This window comes from Hyperolius riggenbachi, chromosome 8, assembly GCF_040937935.1.
Source record: "Hyperolius riggenbachi isolate aHypRig1 chromosome 8, aHypRig1.pri, whole genome shotgun sequence".
In the NCBI taxonomy this organism is placed as follows: Eukaryota; Metazoa; Chordata; class Amphibia; order Anura; family Hyperoliidae; genus Hyperolius; species Hyperolius riggenbachi.
The window spans coordinates 154,735,641-154,752,665 of record NC_090653.1 but is presented as its reverse complement, the minus strand read 5'-3'; the positions used below and the strand labels follow the sequence as shown (position 1 = coordinate 154,752,665).

General features: G+C 45.8%; 2 long non-coding RNA genes across 2 annotated transcripts in view; one reads left to right on the top strand and one right to left on the bottom strand.

Annotated features, from left to right (window-relative positions):
* Window positions 1-10,037, bottom strand: part of LOC137527139 (uncharacterized) — a 42,261-nt gene extending 32,224 nt beyond the window's left edge. The window contains exon 1 of the long non-coding RNA XR_011023137.1: window positions 9,992-10,037. This is a non-coding gene — a long non-coding RNA (uncharacterized lncRNA). The remainder of the gene's footprint in view (window positions 1-9,991) is intronic.
* LOC137527138 (uncharacterized) overlaps window positions 1-17,025 on the top strand; it is a 127,816-nt gene that overhangs the window by 94,354 nt on the left and 16,437 nt on the right. The gene's annotated exons all lie outside the window — the stretch shown is intronic.

The window sequence follows — 17,025 nt, the reverse complement described above, 5'->3', positions numbered from 1 at the left end:
AATGCGTGCATGTGTAACTTTTTTATTTTATTAAAGGCCAAGGCATCTCATTGATGTCGACGACCATTGATGGCACTACTGATCTCTCTACCAACAGGTGGCGACAAGAATGTGAGCAGGAGTGCGCGCAGCAGCAATCGTGGTGGGAGGTGTATATAGCTGCACCCCTGGGAATTTAGATAAAGTCCTGCGGGGCATAGATATACTGACGGGACAACAACTAGTTTAAAGTTAATGGACACACATCTCTTTTTTTTTTTTTTTTAACCATATAACCGGAATACTGACAGTCACAGGAGTACCTGTATAAAAAGTGTAAAGTGAGATCTTACTTTTGTTATACAACTATGTATATAGGTACTACACACTTCTTTTTGCAATTTAATCTTAAAAATTGGCTTTCCATTTCAGGGGCGCCTCGAGGCATAAAGCGAACCAAGCGGTCGCTTGGGGCCTCAAGATCGTCGGGGCCTCGGCGGCTCAGTGACGTCGGCGTGACGTCACTGTTTCCCCGCAGCCCCGCGGGGCTGGCAGAGCAGAGCAGGGCAGGGCAGGGCTACGGGAAGATGGCCGCCACCGAGGCCCTGCTCTAGAGACTATTTATATGCCTCCAGTACAGGGCTTCGGGTGGCCATCTTCCCGTAGCCCTGATTCAATCAGTGCGGGAGATTGGAGGAGGGAGGGAGCTCCGTGGGAACTGCGCGCCTGAGGAGCCGGCCAGGAGAGAAGACGGGGAGAGAAGACTTCTGCCAGTGCCACTGCCAGGTGAGTAAATTCTTTTCTTTTTGCAGCTCTGAAAATGTGCCCTAATTGTGTTTGATTTCTGCTGAACTGTTCCCTAATTGTGTTTGATTTCTGCTGAACTGTGCCCTAATTGCGTTCGATTTCTGCTGAACTGGTCCCTAATTGTGTTTGATTTCTGCTGAAAATGTGCCCTAATTGCGTTTGATATCTGCTGAAAATGTGCCCTAATTGCGTTTGATTTCTGCTGAACTGTGCCCAAATTGCGTTTGATTTCTGCTGAACTGTGCCCAAATTGCGTTTGATTTCTGCTGAAAATGTGCCATAATTGCGTTTGATATCTGCTGAAAATGTGCCCTAATTGCGTTTGATTTCTGCTGAAAATGTACCCAAATTGCGTTTGATTTTTGCTGAAATGTGGCCCAAATTGCGTTTGATTTCTGCTGAAATGTGCCCAAATTGCGTTTGATTTCTGCTGAAATGTGGCCCTAATTGCGTTTGATTTCTGCTGAAATGTGGCCCAAATTGCGTTTGAATTCTGCTGAAATGTGGCCCAAATTCTGTTTGTTTTCTGTGGAAATGTTGCACAAATTGCGTTTGTTTTCTGCTGAAATGTTGCACAAATTGCGTTTTTATTTTTTGGTGTCTGGGGTAACTGTTGCTGCATTTATTATTTAATGGTCATAGTTGGCTATATTTGCTGTGCTACGGTTAAGCTCCGCCCATACAATGTCATGGCCAAATCCATCTGCGCGCGCCTCAATCACCCCCACATCCATTTTCCCCGCAAACAGCCCCGCCCCAATCCGCCCTCCAGCTCCACCCACATGTCATGGCCACGCCCACTTATGCGGGATAGCCACACTCATTTTTCGCCGTAGGGCCACTTCCTACAGTCCGCTTGGGGCCACAAAAACCTTAGCTGCACCCCTGTTCCATTTAAATCGGCAGCCGGCTAAAATTACCAAAAACTTACGAATTCTTATCTGCAACCATGGCAACAGTGCTCTGCATACTCTGTTTGGAATACTGATGCTATAAGAATGTGCAGAGCCTCAGACCTTTCCAACGTAAACAGTTGCACAGGACAGGAGCCTTTCTCAGGGCTGGACCCCACTAGAGCGATTTGGTGAGCATTTAGGGAGCAATTCACACCACTAGCGATTTCCCTAAATGCTCAGCTAATGTTAATGGATGAGCCAAATTCCACTGGAGCAGTTGCAATTACCAAAATCGCAAACGCAGGACATGCAGCATTTTTGAGCGTTATCCATTAGCGTTAGCGTTTCTGCAATGTAAAGTATATAAACGCTGGCATAATCGCTCATCAAAACCTACACAGAGCGATTTTGCTAGCGTTTTTACATTACTGCACACTGTAATAAAATTAAAGTTGAAAGGACCAATCAGAAATTAAAAACGCTAATCGCTACACAACCGCTGCCAAATCGATTACACTTTTTTACATCGCTACCGAAAACGCTCATGAAATCTCTTACAAAACGCTCATACAAAACACTAGCTAATGCGATTAGCGATAGCATTCTGTAGTGGGTTCCAGGCCTTACTCATTTAACACCTGGACTAATCCATTGAAAGGAATGGCTATTTTTTACATTTGCATAATAACATTTTTTTGAAATATATCAATTTCATCTAATTTTGCACTTGGCCTACGTGCTTCTAATGTGTATCAGAGGCAGTGCAGTTTCTAGGCTAAAATGCACCCAGGGCGAGGGTGTAAAAATTGCGCCCCCCCCCCCCCCCCCCCCCCCCCCCCGAAGCAAGGTATGGGTGCCCGCAGTGTAGGTTAGCCAGGTCTAGTTGCACTCAGTATAGATTCCCCCAGAATAGGTACCCCAGTATAGGTAGCCAGCTATAGGTCCCCCCAGTATAGGTAGCCAGGCATAGGTGAGCCAATATAGTTGCCTCCGGTATAGGTTAGACACACACAAGCAATAGAACACAGCAATACATGCATGCAGCTACATTTGAGTCATCAGCAGGTGCTCGTCAGCCAATCAGGATGCACTGTCATACACCCTTTACCTGCCATACCACATCTAGCAGCCATTAGCATTCAGGTGGGAGGCTTCAGTTGGACGCAAATCGCAAGATTGCGTCGCTAGCAGGACCGCCCCGTGCAGGCATCCCTCCCACAGGGGTCCCTCCCTAACCGCTGTCCGCCATGTCCTAGAGCTGAAAAAAAAAACGTTAAAAAACACACGATTGTGTATTGCTGTGCTCTATTGCTTGTGTGTGTCGAATTTAGAATTCAGTATGGAGGCAGTGTTGGTGGGTTTTCTGGATGTGAGAGGTCCAGAGCCTGGGTGTGAGAGGTCCAGGCCCACCTGCACTCCCCTCCAGGTATCGCGCATTGGCCTTGGGGCCCCGGCCAGTGAGAGAGGTCCGGGGCCCCTGGCCATCGTGCGAACCCATCGTGTGTTTTTTAAACGTTTTTTTTTCAGCTCTAGGGCATGGCGGACAGGTGAGCGGTTAGGGAGGGACCCCTGTGGGAGGGATGCCTGCACGGGGCGGTCCTGCTAGCGACGCAATCTTGCGATTTGCGTCCAACTGAAGCCTCCCACCTGAATGCTAATGGCTGCTAGATGTGGTATGGCAGGTAAAGGGTGTATGACAGTGCATCCTGATTGGCTGACGAGCACCTGCTGACGACTCAAATGTAGCTGCATGCATGTATAGGTTAGCCAGGTAGGTGCCTCCAGTATAGGTAGCCAGTATAGTTGCCCACAGTATAGGTTAGATAGGCAGGCGTCCCCGCCGCTAGTCTCATCTCTCCATACACGCTGATAGACACACACGCTGCTTCCTGTTTAGCAGCGTGTGTGTGTATCAGCGTGTAGGCAAAGAGGAGACTGGCGGCGAGAGAGCAGCGCTTGGAGCCAGCGAGGTGAGTAGTTATGCACAGCGCTTCCCTGCGCATTACTCTGCAGTCCGAGGGGGGATCGCATGGAGGGCGGCCCGGGGAGAGGAAGGGAGGGAGAGGTCGGGCTGCCCTCCCTGCGGCTCCCCCTCCATCACAGCGCCCCCCTCCCAGCAGCGCCCCGGGCGGTGGCACGCCCCGCACGGCCGTAGAAACGGCCATGATCAGAGGTTGCAAGCTTGCAATACAGAGACCGATACTTTCTATTCATTGTGGTCCTGTTCTAAAGCAATCAAATTTCTGGAAACTTATTTTAACCTAATTTCAATGTTTCTGTCCACGGAGGTTGCTCAAAAGCAGATGCTAACTTTGTCCAATGAGAATCTCTCAGGTTTATCTTTACTGCAGAGTCGATGGGCCTTAATTGGCCAGAAGATAGCAGTGAGGATAGATGTAAGCCTGTTAAGCATGGAAAGCTACCTGAACTCACACAAGGATGACAAAGGTGATGAAAGAGAAGATCCATGCAATAAACCTAATCACCATTTCATGTGGAAAATACCACTATCATTCAGTAAAGTGAATGATAATAATTTGAGACAATTTTGGTACAGTTTTGCAGAACCTATTCTGCTTTTTCGGAAATATGGCAATTCAGTGGAGTTGTCAATGTTCTACCTCCACAAGACATATACATATTCAGATTCCCCAACAGTAATCAGATCGCCCGCAGGTCAAATGGTACAATATATTCATAGCATTACCCAATCAGAGGAACTGTGGTGGGGGTGGCTCAGCACCCTGTAGGAAAAGGCACAGGAGACAAAAGCATGGGAGCCCAGTAGTGCAATACTTCAATAATCACAATGAAGATTAAGTAATCAGTACTACTGTACTACTCACTACTCACAAAGGGGGGTTGCGAGGGGCAACCAACCACAGGAAGCAGGTGGAGACAACAATCCTGACTTCACTTGGGGTGGTGCTAGCCAGAACCAGGAGATGGTCGCTCTCTTAGAAGAAAAGGGGGACAGAGGTCCACTGTGGAATAATCCACCAGTGGTCTATCACCACCCCTTGGACAGGATATATAAGCCAGTACATTTAGCACAACGGGGGAAAAGAGGCGCCCTGGTAGGATAAAAGCGTCTAAAAGCAGCTTAAAAACGATAAATATTGTGAGGTAGCTTACCTCAATGACGAAATTTCTGTAAGTAATACAAAAGATTTTTATTTAACCTGTGCTAAATAAAAAGCTTCTGTATTACTTACAGAGATTTCGTCATTGAGGTAAGCTACCTCACAATATTTATCATTTTTAAGCTGCTTTTAGACGCTTTTATCCTACCAGGGCGCCTCTTTTCCCCCGTTGTACCCAATCAGAGGTGCTTTATCCTGGACCCTGTGGCCGGAAGGAACGACCAATGGTGGGTACAAGCCAGCCGAACCACTATTATTAATTAACCTGGCTGACTACTGTGGACTGTCTTTGGATCCTTTGATGAACATTTACTAATATGAGGTACAGGATAAAGGACGAGTGTGGTTGTAATATTGGTCTGAACATTGGGTATGACCCTTTTGAGGTTCACCTTCTATAGTATAACTGGTAATTTTGTATGGTTATTTTCTATACTGTTTTATACCAAAATATCCTTCTTATTGTCTATCTAAAATTTTCAATGTTTTGTTTATCATGCAATAAACTATTTTGGTAACATGGTTAGAATGATTAAAATGGTGACCTTAGTTTATACTTGAATATTTGAGTATATATTTAATGATATCTGTCTGATACATCATAGTGAAAGGGGATTGGCCTATTTTGACAGTTACCACAATATTTTTATAAATATTAGTGTCAGTATGTCAATATCATTAAACTAGGACTGTCTAATATGTCCGTTTCAAATTAAGTTCCAGATGATCAAGTTACTGGACATTGCTGAAAATGAAGGAAAAACTAAATAGGGCAGAGCTATAATAATGCATTTCTATCGTGATTAGTGTGACCATTATAGACAGCGCTGCATTCTGTTGAATTACATATTTAATCTTTAAGACATCAAACACAGATATATTTGGCAGCAGGAAGCGTGCTTTCAGATAAAGATAATGAAATCATTTAGCATTCTTGTTTTAAGCCAGGAAGTAATGCAATGAATCTCAAGGATTTAACTAGTATTCAGCCAAATCATTTAAACACGTATGCCTGGGCTCTCTGTTGCATTCCTAAGCTAATTTCAGCAATGCGTCTGTCTGTGTGATGCATCAGGACATCAGGTAGTGTACAGGAAGCACGGTCTGATGGGCACACTTCTATGCTGCACAGCAATGCATCTCAGTGTGTGATGCATCAGGACATCAGGCAGTGTACAGGCAGCACTATTTAATGGGCACATTTCTATGCTGCACAGCAATGCATCTCAGTGTGTGATGCATCAGGACATCAGGCAGTGTACAGGCAGCACTATCTGATGGGCACACTTGTATGCTGCACAGCAATGCATCTCAGTGTGTGATGCATCAGGCAGTGTACAGCCAGTACTGTCTGATGGGCACACTTCTCCATGCTGTAAAAATTCCAGGATACTTAATTCCCGTAGATCTGCAGATGTCTTTTTTTTTCCATAAATTGTATAAATCTTTGCCATGTTCTGTGAGAAGTGGTATTTTTTGAAAATGTTCTTGATTTTAACAAGGTATCAATTACAGTGTTTGAACAGCCTAATTCCAATAGACTCTGTTTTTCAGTTTCCACTAAATTCAATGTCTGTGGGTATGGATGATACACCCTTCCCTGTAATAGAAGATGCTCCGGGCAAGGAAGGCACATTGAGGGCTCTGTTGTCAAATGTTTAAGAAGGGGGGACCATGGACTGCGTGGCCAGTGTGGAGCTATCAGCACTGTTGCTTTTTTGCTGTTACTTTCTTTAGTACTTGGTAGATTATGGGCGTAGAGTGAGCAATTGACTCACCACAGTCAGTCAGGCCGCAGGCAGGCACATCTGTTGATTCTGTCTGGTGCAGCCGAAACAGCATCGGCGCGCTTCTCTCTTTGTAGGCATAGACGCACTGACATGATATCCATGTGTGCATCACATGATGGGGCAGCACTGCGCTGTGGCTGTCCACTTGCAAGCAGCACAGCCAGGGAGCCATGGAGACCAGGATGCCGCCAGTTTCTGCTTGGCTCCCTGACTCTTCGCATCATCGGTCTGCCATCGCAGGACCACACACACACTGAGCAGGTGGCAGCCAGCCAAAGCATCCGCCAGCTGCCACGGCTGGGGCAAAGGACATTTTGGCTGGCTGGCAAAGGGGGCCTGGAGCCCCCAGGGACTCGGGGGCCTGAGGGCAATTGCCCCCTTTGCCTTACTTGTAGCGCTGGCACTGCTGCTGTGTTGTGTACCCCTGGTATATGTACTGTTTGAAGAGTTGCCAACTTCTTCGGTGCCTTTGTCATTATAGGTGTCGCCTCCCTCAGGAAAGTACCTCCCTGATTCTGTACATACGCACATACTGTAGATCCATTGTCCATTTTTAGGGTTACTGCTTTGCTCCTGAGCCAAGTTGAGAAATGGAGTAGTTCTTTGAATGCTGCTCTCAATTCGAATATGTTAGATGACGTCTCTTGCATTTGTATGCTTCACTTACCTTGATCGATTTACTTGTTTATATGGGCTCACCAGCCCCACTGACACGCATCTGTGACTATTATCATTGAATCTTTCTGCTGGATATTGTGATGGGTGTTTAGATTTGCTAGATGTTTCCACCATGATAACTCTTTGTTCATATAAGGCAGAATGCGTATCATTTGCTGGTAATCGGTCCATTGCACTAGAAATCCTCTCTGGAAAAAAGTTCCACTTCACCCGTTTTACCATTGGTATCACTGCAGCGAGCATTCCAATAATTGCTAGACATTGTTTGGCTGGAATGGCTATAGACTTCTGTGCTTTTGTGATTCTTGCTACTATTCTCTGCACTTTGTACGACGATAGACTGATTGAATTCTGTACTGTATCCATCTGGGCATCCAGAAAAATCGGTTTCTGTGTTGGTTGAAGCTTGCTTTTTTTCATATTTATCAACCAACTGAATTTCTTTAAGGTTGTCAATAACAGTTCTTTGTGCTGAAGCTGCTTTATCTCTGTGCTTGCACAACACATCGTCTAGGTCAGGAATGTCCAATGTGTGGCCGGGGGCTAAATGCAGCCTGCCAAGCCTTTCCTGCTGGCCCTCAAAGTTCTCTGCAGTTGTTAATTCTAAGTGGCCTGCAGGCTTTAGTTGTGATGCCTCATGCCACCTTGAATTTCCACTTTGTCTCCCCCTTTCATCCACCTGTAGGTTATCAGACACCTCTGTAGCAGTAGAAGCCACTGATTAGCAGCTGCTACTAGGCCAGCAGCAGTAACCGCCATTGAATAGCAGCTGCCACTGTGCCAGTAGCTCCTGCCATCTCCAACTCAAAAACATAGCACGCATCCGACCTTTTCTCTCCCATGACACAACCAAAATGTTAGTGCATGCTCTTATTATATCTCGATTGGACTATTGCAATATATTGCTTGGTGGACTTCCAACTAACAGACTAGCACTGCTCAATTCTGTACTGAACTCTGCTGCTCGACTTATTCATCTCTCCTCTCGCTCTTCCTCTGCTGCTCCTCTCTGTCAAGCTCTTCACTGGCTACCAATTAAAATGATTCAGTTCAAACTCTTAACCCTAACCTACAAATCTCTCCACAATCTCTCTCCCCTGTACATCTCCTCACTAGTCTCCAGATACCAACCCAACCGCAATCTCAGATCTGCACACGAGCTTCTTTTATCCTCTTCTACAATTACCTCCTCACATTCACGTGTACAAGACTTCTCACGTGACTCACCCCTCCTCTGGAATGCCCTTCCACAACACATCCGCCACTCTCCCGTCTTTGAAATCTTTAAACGCTCCCTCAAAACCCACAGGGCCGGATTTGTACTTTTTTCCACCCTAGGCCCAATGTCACCAACCGCCCCCAACATTAATGCTATTTCCCTCTGAAAAAAACGCCAGTCGTGGGGTTCTGCATATGCACAGCCAAAGCTACACACTTCCTTGATCGTACTCCAATGGCTGGCAGCATTCTACTCATGCGCAGAATGCTCCCGTACACAGGAGCACAACTGAGGAGGTGCATGGCCAGGGCCGCACATACGCAGTAGCCCACAACTGGTCTAGTGGGCAAGCTTGTGGATGGGGACAGCGGCACAATGTAACAGATAAGGAGAAACCAAGGGACCGTAAGGCTACGAGGGAATGGAAGAAGCACCAGGTTAGTAAAATAGAACTTTTATCCTGTCTCAGGTATACTTTAACCTCCTTGCCGTTCTAATTATTTGCGGCGCACGGCCGCGGGAGGTTGTTTTTTTTGCAACTTTTTTTTTTTTTTTTTTTTTTTTTTTAGCACGTAGCTACCCTAGCGCTAGCTACATGCTCCCCCCCTCCCTGCGGCGTCCGCCCAGCCCCTCTGATCGCCGCCAGCGCATAATCCCAACAGGAAATCCCTTTCTGAATAAGGGGTCTGCTGGGGGGGCCTTCTTTCATGTCGGGTAGCGGCGGATCGGCGGCGATCGGAACAAACACGCAGCTAGCAAAGTGTTTGAAAAAAAAATTATGCAAATCGGCCCAGCAGGGCTAGAGCAATCCTCCGCGGCAGCATAGCCCGAGCTCAGCTCGGGATTACAGCCAAGGAGGTTAAAGGAAACCTGAGATAAAGTATAAGGTTTTATACTTACCTGGGGTTTCCTCCAGCCACCTTGAAGCCATCTGCTTAATCGCCGCCCTCCTGATCCCCTCTATTCTCCTGCAGTGGAGTCTTTGATTGAGCCCAGTGTTGCGCCACTGCACATGTGTGGTCCCAGGCTGGCCACATACACCCTAGAATCTAAATCCCATGGCTGGGAAAGTTCTGCGCAAATAATGTTGCACAAATTGGGCACGTGCAGAACACTCCCAGCTATGTGCAATTGGCCCCAGTGAATCACGACAGGGCCATTTAGGGAATTTATAGTGCCAAACTGCGAAAGTACAGGCTGTACAGCGATCAAGGAGCTGGACTACAGGGGGCTGGAGAAAGCTCACATAGGGCCGTGGCTGCTGTACACAGCTGAATAGAAGCTCACAGAGTGGACAGAGGCAGAGCAAGAGCATTAGAATCACAGTGTGAGAGCAGAAGGTATCTCAACAAAGAGAGGATGGGGATTGGTAAAAAGCCCCCTAGGTATATCTTAAGAAGTTAGGACATTTGTTTTCTAGGGGGGGGGGGGGGGGGGAGACAGTGAACATTTACAGTAATTTCAATGGTCTCTACTTACAGCAGCCTTTATTTCCCCTGCTGTCAGACCCTCTGGCATCCATCGCACACACTGGAAGTGAAGTGATCGCTGTACACAGCAGAGAACCTTTTTTCAAGGAGGGGGAAAGGAGGGCTGGAGCTGCACGGTCTCTGCACACTAGGATTCTCATCCATAAATCAATCCCAGCGGCACCGCGAGACATCAGACCTTCACATCCACTCCGCACTCCTGGCTGGGCTCAGGGCTGGCTGACGTCACATAGCATATTACGTGACTTGATTGATAGCGGTTACAGAGTGTTACCGGCTGTATAGGAAGTCGCCGCTGCCCAGGGTGAGACTTGGGAGAGTCTGCATGCAGCAAGCTGCAGGCTTGTTGCAGCCTCACAGTGCACTGCTTTTAGCTGGCAATTGCGGAGCTGCTCTGTTTACACAGGCTCAGGCGGTCAGTCAGAGCGGGGCAGCTGCGGACTTGCAGAGTGGGCGAGCGGCTCTTATGGCAAGTGACAGGTGCAGTTAACCTGTCACCCGCCCTTCGGAATGTGGCAGATTCTGTCGCCCTAGTCCCAGGCCTTGGGGACCTGACCCTAAATCCAGCCCTGAAAACCCACCATTTCCGACAAGCATATTCTCTAGCTTAGGCCATGCACCCATTAAATAACCTAATTACACACTGCCTGTACATATACTGTATATTTCCCCACCTCTTGTTTCCACCCCATTCCTTCAGATTGTAAGCTCGCAAGGGCAGGGCTTTCACCCTTTTGTGTCATGGAACGTTATTAAGTTAATTGCTTGCACACTGTTAGACATTTATACATTTTAGTCATCATGTCAATCAAATTGTAATCAGCAGTGCTGTATTTTGTATCAGTGTTCATATTTGATGTATATCATTGTCTGTATCATTATGTATCCCTTGTTTGTTTTCTTACATTGTACAGCGCCACGGAATATGTTGGCACTTTATAGATAAAAAATAATAATAATTTTTTTTTTTTGGGGGGGGGGGGGCTTTGATTCTTCTGGAACTTTCCATTGAATCGCTTCTTGTACTGATTTTATGAACGGACTGACTAGGTTGAAATTAAAACCTACAGCCACATAGACTTTGTTCGCCGGATTTTCGGATGCTACCGAATTCTCCAAATCTTTAAGTTCTGCCACACTCGAAGAGGCTGGCTGTTCTAATAATTATTGCTGTACAATCTCTTTAATTAGTAATGGTAAATCATTATTTGTGTCTTCCTCCATAGGTAGAGTATAGAAGCAAGCTGTGACGTTTCATCTTCAGTGCAGGTCCAGCATTGTTTCCTTCTTCCCAATGTTCTACAATTATGTGCCTCTTTACTAGAATGTGATCTTCGGCTTGAGGAAGATCTATGCCTTGATTCTGATTCTGAAGATGAGGAGGCCTGCAGAATCATCAGACAAGAGAATGAATGTCAATCTTTAATAAGCCTTCATTCTCCTACTCTTTTTTTTTTTTTTATCCTGTACTGTCCTTGCCAATCGGACTGTGGCTGGTCTTTTTTGTGGGCAGGAGTTTCCTGCAGGCGTCACAAGCATGCTACAGAGAGAGAGAGATATGGCATAATTGAAAAGCTCCGTAAGTTTTTCTTTTAAGATTTGGCTTACATGTATGCATACCAGTAGATTTTATCTACCTGTGCATCTCTTGTCAATGATGAGGGATAGATTAGGACATCTGAAAGAGAAAAACTTACTGTTATTCTGCCTCCTAGGTGCATAGGCTTTACCTATGCAACACTGAAGTTTTGCTCCCATACCTTTGCAGCCAGCAAATGTAGTTTCCATCTGTATCCCCTGGCTGTCAGTAGCATGTATGCCGAACATGCATGCGCTTATATAGTTACAGTCTCAGGGGCTTCTGGAAGACGTGACTTAGTTTCTCCTCACTCCATTGCAATTTTCTGCTTAGTTATATGGGGCAGGATGGTACTTTTGTAATCCAGAAGTATTTTGCAGTCCAGCTGTACCTGTATTTCCACAACACAGAAGTACTTGCGTTCCATAGTGGAGCACCTACCATAGTGGGTGTGGGAAGGCAGTATCCTGCCTTCCTACATCTACTGCTATCCGTTTTACATTTCCGCATTGTGGCAGTAAGAGCTCAGATTCCCCCAAAAGGCCAGAAAAAAATGGGGTAAATATTCCATCCTTACCCTCCTTTAGGGGTACTTAAATGGATTTGTAAACTAGGGAGATGCAGTGTGAAGGCCGCCAAATGGCCAGGTAAGGAGATATAGTATTCCCCCCCACCCAAAAATGCTAAATAAAACATAAAAAAACCCCATTCTCTTATAACAATTTCCAATCCTCACAGGTCTCTTGGGGGAACTGCTGGCTATTTGTGCGCATTTATGTGGGGGTAACACTGACTAGTTAGGAATGGTTCTATGGGAGAAATGCTTCCGAAGTCAGTGTGGCAGAACATATAGAGGGGGTCCCCATGAGATTTTTGCAGGGGGGGCCCATGGTTTGTAGTTATGCCCCTGGGCAGACCAAAAATAAGTGTCTGTAACACAGTAAACCTATTTTAGATAGATGAATTAGATGTATTTTTGTAGAAGTCGGCCTCTGCAGAAGTCTGCTGTTGAAGGATATCACATTTTAGTTACATAACTAGGTAAAAAAAGACAAATCCATCACGTTCAGTCTTGCACAACTCCAGTTGTTCTGATGCAGAGAAAGACAAAACAAAAATACATGGAATGCTATGGTCATTTTTTTCCCTTACAGAGGAATAAATTCCTTCCTGTCTCCACTAAGGCAGATGAATACATTTCCACATCAAAGCTGTAGTGCACTATTTCTCTAATTATAGCAACAAGAACCATTCACACACATTCACTGAAACATCCTTTAACTGCATCATATAACTGTCACAGCTAACTGCTCAGCATGTTCAGTCTCAGCATTTATACAGTGTTTACCAAGCATTTTCTAAAGGCATAAAAGCCTTGGTGAGAGGGATAATGGATGTCCATGTATGCCATCATAGACATTCCGAAATGCTCTCTATAGTGCTCTATCCTCGATCAGCAAGTCATACATTCAGGGCTTAATATCTAGAAAGACCACAAAAGCCCAGGCTTAAAGCAAGTCTGAAGCCTTAGTAAAAAACATTAACCCAAAAAAACAGATACTTGCTTAAGGAGAGGGAAGGCTCTGGGTCCTATAGAGTATTCCTGTTCCTTTCCTCATCTGCTTGTTCCCCCGCGGGATCCTCCATTTGATTCTCCCGCCGCAGGAGACATTGGAAGCTCCTGAAGATCGGCGGCTCTGTACTGCACACGCAAGAGTTGGTGCTCGCGCGTGCAGAGTGGCCCATATTCGGAAGCCTGAGTGCTTCTGAAGACTCTCGAAGCAAGCCCAACCCGAAAGAGACTGGTCTTAGACTGCTAACGGGGGAGCCTACAGGGGGACATGGGGACTGTAAGGAGACTGGGAAGGCTCTATAGGACCCAGAGCCTTCCCTCTCCTTAGGTATGTATAGGTTTTTGTTTTTTAAAATGGCTTCAGACTCCCTTTAAGGCAGATTCTGCCTAAGGGAGCTGCTGACATGGAAAGGGGGTTACTGCATATGGAAGAGAGACTGGAAATAAAAACAATACACTAAAGTGGTGTTGGAGTGTCCGGTGACTTCAACTTGTGAGTCCCAGGAACCAAGAGAAAAAAGACAAATGACACAAAGAGTACCACTATATTGCAGTATTTAAACCAAAGAGAGTGTAAGTGATGAAAAACGACTTATAAAGCTGGCTTGCTGAAGGGCTATTACAGTAATAGACTTGGAAAATACCGTCTCTAGGCAGTTCTGTTGGGATTCTTCTTTGGATAGTCGCTCTTCACAAAAACAAATACATCCTGAGATAGCTCTCAGGGGAAACCATTTAACTAATGGGGGGAGGGATAGGAGGAGGTGCCCCAGGTATATAAAGGTTTAAAAACTATTAGGTAAATGATTGTCTTACATTGTATAAATTTTTCTCTAATCGTCATCCGGGACAACCTGAGATCCGGTCCCGCCCAGGATCTGTGTAAACATAATCCCAAGAAGTTTACAAGCCCCCGCCCTCCCTCAATCCTCAGTTCATCTGTGTTTCCGTGACGGAAACAACTGAGAAGGATGCTCCGGTAAAGCAGAACGTTTTTCCCTTTTCCTCAATGGGCTCATAAAGGCTCATTTTGAACCCATTTGAATCCATTGAAGAGATTGATATTACGTTTCTGACACTCCAATAAGCTTTTCTTATTGCTGTCACGTCTGCTAGATGGTTAAGCGATTTACAGGCATTATCTATTAAAAATCCCTTCCTCATTATCTGCCCTGATAGTATTAGACTCAGAATGGATCCTTAAAACAAAAACATGGAGCGCTCCATAGTGCATTACCATAAAAACTTCTTTTATTCCGCAAAGTAAAAGTTGTACTTACAATGTATCTGTAAAAAACTCGCTTATCAGCGGCAAGCCCTCCGCTTAACTCCCCGGCGGCTAAGACCCTCACACTGTGGCCAGCAGCGCGGTCCGATGGTTTCCGTAGCTCGTCTCTAGGGGGGTGGGCGTGGCTTACTCCGAACGTGCTTGTAGCGTCATTACGCGTTTCGGCGCTCTGCGCCTTCGTCAGATCTGACGAAGGCGCAGAGCGCCGAAACGCGTAATGACGCTACAAGCACGTTCGGAGTAAGCCACGCCCACCCCCCTAGAGACGAGCTACGGAAACCATCGGACCGCGCTGCTGGCCACAGTGCGAGGGTCTTAGCCGCCGGGGAGTTAAGCGGAGGGCTTGCCGCTGATAAGCGAGTTTTTTACAGATACATTGTAAGTACAACTTTTACTTTGCGGAATAAAAGAAGTTTTTATGGTAATGCACTATGGAGCGCTCCATGTTTTTGTTTTAAAGCTGCACACACCCCTGAGAGCGGAGCTGAGCCGTGCATTGGTACATAGAGACAGCCAGGACTTGTGGAATCGTTTGGAGACCAAGATTTGAGCGCAGGGGTTTTTGTTGGATTGCTCAGAATGGATCCTGCCTATCTACCAATGGTAGCATCCAGGGCCGGATTTACCATAAGGCACGTGCCTACAGGCGCCAGATAATGGAAAGGTGGCTCACTCCTCTCCCCAAGTGCCTCTCTCCCTCCTTCCCTATGCAGAGTTCTGAGCAGAGTGTAAATGATAGGTTACTCACTCGGCTCTGTATTTCACTAACGTGATCTCCCTTCAGTCGGGGGCAACTTATGGTAATACTGAGGGCACCTCTGGCTACCTTATACTAACTGGCAACTTTAGCTACCTATGACGGTCAAGGGAAATAAGGGAGAAGTGACAGCTGGGACAGCCAGCACATTTGAAGTGTGGTTCTGTGGGGGTTTGTAGGCTCATGGAGGGTGAAGTCTAGGGTGCCAGGACATCTGTGCCTATAGGCTCCTGTGATGTAAATCCGGGCCTGGTAGCATCTGAGTTCCATAGAAAGGAAATTATTCTTCCTTCTGTTCCAAACCGTCAGGAGCTAGGGAAGAGGGTTTTCACTGTTTAGATGTCAGAAAATATCTGCTAGTTTATCTCACAAGATCCAGAGAATTCAGGAAATCAAGCAGTTTGTTAGTTTTGTTTCCAGGAAAGAATAAGGGTCATCAGGCATCCAGACAAACTATTGCTAGTTGGATTAGACAGACCATATCCTTGACGTATGAGGGTAGTAATTGTCTCTTACCACCTAATATTTAGGCTCATTCAACTGATTCATTATCCACTTCGTGGGCAGAGAGAGCAGGAGCCACAATTCAGCAAATATGCCAAGCAGCAACATGGTCAAGTGCATCAACTTTCATCAAACATTACAGAGTGGATGTACTATCTCAACAAGATCAGTCATTTGGCAGAAAGGTGCTTCAAGCAGTGGTCCCTCCCTAGGTGAGTCTTTTTGTACTAAAAGACTTTCTTGTTTATCTCTCAGGTTGTCCTGGATGACAATTAGAGAAAGACTCCTATTAGACCTACCAGTAATGGAGTTTCTGTTTGTCAACTGCTATAACCCTTCCCTATTTCGGTCGCACACCTTTCATTTGAAGTTAAAATCATTTTTGGTGTCTAATTTCCTTCCTTCATCTTGGTGTTTCTAATCATATGTACTTTCAGACGCACTGAGGATTGAGGGAGGGCGGGGGCTTTTAAACTTCTTGGGATTATGTTTCCACAGATCCTGGGCGGGACCGGATCTCAGGTTGTCCCGGATGACAACCAGAAACTCCATTACTGGTAAGTCTAATAGGAGTCTATGACACTGATCTACCAACCCAGTCTGAGCATTGGAAGTGTGACCCCTGTAACTTGTCAAGTTGTGATCGGATAGCAATAACTCACAATCTTAGAAGCGTTGGCAGTTGACTCTATCATAAATGATGCCTTGTAGATTTTGGGAAGTTTATTCCAAACTGCAGATCTTGACAACAGCGAACATCAGATAGATAGGTCAAAAGATCATGACATGAACGGCTCCAGCAATACAATTGCATGAGGCAAGATGGGCTGGCTGAAACTTACAGAAAAAAAACAAGCTAGTGGGAGGGGGAGGAGCTGGTCACAGCCAGAGCTACAGGAGAGGAGCTGGGACAAACTTTTGAAGGGAATATGAATCTGCTGGACAGCAAGAAATGCATGTGTAACGTGACAAACACTTAAAAACGACTGTATGTTTCATGGGTCTTACCTGCTTCCTCAGGTCAATTTCGCACAGTCTTATAGTGGAACAGGACTTGTGAGTGCCTATAAGAGGGAAGCTGATTCCCAAAGGAGCTGTACATGAAGTAGATGTGCTGTACATAGATGTTGCACATGTAAAAGAGGCCTGAATATAGAATAAAAGGGGGGCTGATGTACATGGAAGGGTAGTCACAAGATAAATAGCTGGCCTAGCAATAAACAAAACAACAACAAATCTGGCATATTCATCCTCCTTGATCTGTCTTCTACATTTGACACTGACCATGTTCTACTTGTCCAAACACTATAGCAGAGTGTGTG